The sequence below is a fragment of the Pteropus alecto genome, unplaced genomic scaffold, assembly GCF_000325575.1.
Source record: "Pteropus alecto unplaced genomic scaffold, ASM32557v1 scaffold166, whole genome shotgun sequence".
NCBI classification, from domain to species: Eukaryota; Metazoa; Chordata; class Mammalia; order Chiroptera; family Pteropodidae; genus Pteropus; species Pteropus alecto.
The window spans coordinates 1,303,358-1,307,423 of NW_006439757.1; the positions used below are offsets into that span (position 1 = coordinate 1,303,358).

The 4,066-nt window shown below is 39.2% G+C and overlaps 1 pseudogene; it reads right to left on the bottom strand.

The window, feature by feature from the left end:
• Positions 1-478: 478 nt before the first annotated feature.
• LOC112483957 lies at positions 479-594 on the bottom strand (annotated as a pseudogene).
• Positions 595-4,066: the final 3,472 nt, after the last annotated feature.

A 4,066-nucleotide genomic window follows, 5' to 3' on the forward strand; every position in this document is an offset into this window, starting at 1 on the left:
GCCAAAGTTTAAAGACAAAGAGGGAATCTTAAAAGCAGCAAGAGAAAAGCAGTTAGTTATCTCAAAAGACCTCCCATAAGACTCTCAGCTGATTTCTCAACAGAAACTCTGTAGGCCAGAAGAGACTGGCATGAAATAGTCAAAGTGATGGAAAGCAAGGACCTACAACCAAGATTACTCTATCCAGCAAAGCTGTCAATTAGAATCAAAGGACAGATAAAAAGCTTCCTAGACAAGAAAAGGCTAAAGGAGTTCATCACCACAAAACCAGTATTACAAGAAGTATTAAATAGACTTCTTGAAGAAGAAGTAGAAGAAAAAAAGGTCGAAAATATGAATAATAAGATGGCAATAACTACATATCTATCAACAATTACTTTAAATGTAAACGTATTAAATGCTCCAATCAAAAGACATAGGGTGGCTATGGACAAGAGACCCACTTCAGCTTGCAATCCTTTATTTTTTTTATTTTTTAAACTTACACCTGGACTTCCTAGGTGGTCTCCCATCTGAGTACTAACCAGGCCCAACCCTGCTTAGCTTCCAAGATCAGACAGGATTGGGCTTGTTCAGGCTAGCATGGCTGTAGACAAAGAGATCCACTTCAGATAGAAAGACACACACAAACTGAAAGTTAAAAGAAAGAAAAAAAATATTTCATGAAAATAGGAACAAACAAGCAAAACAGCTAGGGTAGCAATAACAATACTTATACCAGACAAAACAGACTTTAAAACAAAGGCTATAAGAGAAAAAAATAAAAAATAAAAGACCCAGCAATTTCACTTCTGGGTATTTATTTGAAGAAACCCAAAACACTAATTTGAAAAGACATATGCATCCATATGTTCATTGCAGCATTATTTACAATAGCTAAGGTATGGAAGAGACCAAAGCGCCCATCAATAGATGAATGGATAAAGAAAAAATGGTACATATATACAATTGAACATTACTCAGTCATAAAAAATAATGAAATCCTGCCATCTGCAACAACATGGATGGACCTAGAGGGCATTCCACTGAATAAAATAAGATAGACAGAAAAAAACAAATACCATATGATTTCACTTATATATAAATCTAAAAACTAAAATGACTGAACAAACAAAACAGAAACAAATTCATAGATAAGAACATTTTGATGGTTGCCAGATGAGAAGGGGGGCTGGGAGAATGGGGGAAGGAAGGGAAGAGATTAAGAGGTACAAATTGGTGGTCATGGAGACATAAACGATAGCATAGGGAATATAGTCAATAATATTGTAGTAACGATGTACGGTGTCAGATAAGTACTAGATTTATCTGGGTGATCACTTTCTAAGTTACATAAATGCCTAATCACTATGTTGTACACCTGAAACTTTATATTCTATGTCAACTGTAACTGAAATATAAAAAATTATTTTAAAAAATGGTTATTAAATGGTCGTTGAGTTCACCTACCTACTGGTCCTATAAAGTAGCCTCCCTGGCATAATATGCTCTTCTTTTTCTTTTCTCCCTCACATCTTTCCCAAACTTTAGCCAAACTGAATTACTCTCTGTTGCCCTAACTTGTCCCTCTCTCCTGCTTCCACGGTCTCCCTTATGCTGATTCTCATCAGAAATGTCTTGGCCCCTCCACGTAGCCTTTCCATCCAGCAAGATGGTACAGATGCCAGCTCCAACAGGGACTTCCGATCTCACCAACTAAATGCCCTTTCTCCCCTCTTGAAACCCGAAAAACACTTTGTTTATACTTCTTATCCACTTACTCCCATTCTGTTCATTCATTCATTCATTCATTCATTCATTCATTCCACGACATTTCTTGAACTCACAGTGGCTCAGAATCTGTCTTGGCACGGGAGGCATGGCAGGAAACAGGGCATGGAGTCCCTGCCCAGGAGATATGTGGGTGCCCAGAGAAAGAAGGAGTTAAATGCTGGTTACCATAAAAATGTGATGACTGTTAGAAAAGGAGGCCTTCGGGATGCTTTGAGAGGGAATGGCACGAGTCTCTAACCTGGTCCAAGTCCAAGCGCGTCTCTGAAGAGGTGAGGGTCCCTGAGAACCGGAGGGCGCATGCGCAGCAGTTGGCCCAGAAAGGGGGGATTCCAGGCACAGGAACTGAAGGAATCAGCGAATAAAAGAGAGTTCTTTGTTGTCTTGTTTTTGTTTTGTTGTGTTGTGTTTTGTTTTGTTTTGTTTTGTTTTGTTTTGTTTTGTTTTGTTTTGTTTTGTTTTGTTTTGTAACTCGTAAGGTAAGTATTATTGTTACCCTTAGTGAAGAAACTGAAGCCCCAAGCCCTGGCTGATGTTACACCACAGGAAGAGCCAGGTCCTAAAACTGCCTCTTCCGACTCCAAATTCATGGCTCTTCCTACTACACAGCTAAAGTGGTAGGAATCAGTGGTAATAATTTGAAAATCATTTCCCTAAGTATGTAATATAATTAATGAGTTTGCGCACATATTTTAGGAACACAAGTATGTGAGGGAACATCAGGTTTTTTGTTTATTTTGCTGTCTGTTTAAAAAAAAAAAAGCTGAGTATGGAGTGGCAGAGAAAAGGGAATTCCTCTAGTACAGTGAAATATCTAGGTGAAGAATCAATAGGCCTTGTGTTAATTTGCCTCCAGGATATTGGCATTAATGCCAAAATCTGACTCCTTGCCAAGGTTGGAAACGATTTGCCTGGACTGGGGCGCCATCTAGTGGCCATTTCCATATCCTCTTTGGTACTGGCGCTTAGAGCCTAGCCTCACATTGAACGCAAGGTGGCCTGCTGGTTCTCTCAAGGTTTCTCCAGGCAGTGCCTTTGGGATTTTAATGGAAAAAAGCTGATTTAATAGGATATTTCTTTCCTTTATTTAGAAGATTCATTTGCATATCTATTTCCTCAAAATTTTAGTTATGAGTTCTAATTCTTTGGTTTTGTCGTTTGATTTTTATAAGAAGTCTCCATTGCTTTTATAAGAAGTCACCAGGCAACTTGTGTGTGTGTGTGTGTGTGTGTGTGCATGTGTGTGTGTGTGCATGTGTGTGTGTGTGTGCGCAAATAGTAATTTACTGGTGATTTGTACCATGACATGACAGGGAGGTTACCATGCCTAGAGCAGCTAGTGCAAATTGGAGGGCGGAGGGAGACCACCCTGAGACAGCCCACGCAGGATGTCAGCTATTGCACATGGAGCATGTGGGCTGTGATGCTGTGATATGCTTGATTTTCTCAAGCCAGGCCTGACTTGTACCTAGCTTGATCTTTCCCACAGGCTCACGCATCCCCTGCAGTGGCTGAGTCACTGTGAGGGACTGTTCTCACAGAGGTGTGTGACCTCAGGGGAAACACTCCTGGACATGTCCGGCCTACAATGACAGTTAATATAGCATACTGTTAAGTCATTCAGAACATGCGAGAATAGGTGATGCTTCCAGGTGGTTAACCAATTTGGCAAATTTTATTAGCACTTATCCTCTATCTGGGGTTCTTTTTATACTCATAACCTCTGAAGCACTTTTTCTAACTCCTCGAAAGAATCAAGTGACATTTCTCTCTTTGAAAAATATACTCAACTGCCTTCCTGAAATTTAGATCTTAAGGAGTAATTAAGTGAATAAAATAAGTATATCTTGTTTTTGCAAAAACCTGTTCACACAGCATATTTTAGTAAGGATCGTGTTTCTTAGTTGGGGTGTGGGTAATTATAGAATCTCCTCAGAGTTTGACTAAAATTATGGATCATCTCTCTAGAAAAATATGCTCAAATATACGTTTTGATTCACTGCCTCCCAAAGGGGCTTAAAATTCTATCACTAGAGAAAGGGAATAGTTGGTGTTGTGGTTCATGGCCTTTTCAGAGTTTCTTGTCAATTCAATTTTATTCAATAAATCACTGGAGTGTTTGCCAGGTGCCAGGCGCTGGGCTAAGTGCTGAGTATACAAAAACAAACAGATACAGTCCATGACATCAAGAAATGTCATAACATGTTCTCATCTTATCACTTACCTTCCGTAGACTTCATATTTTGAAAGAATTGATTTATAGAATTCCAATTACCAGTTATTCTCTATTTGTCTT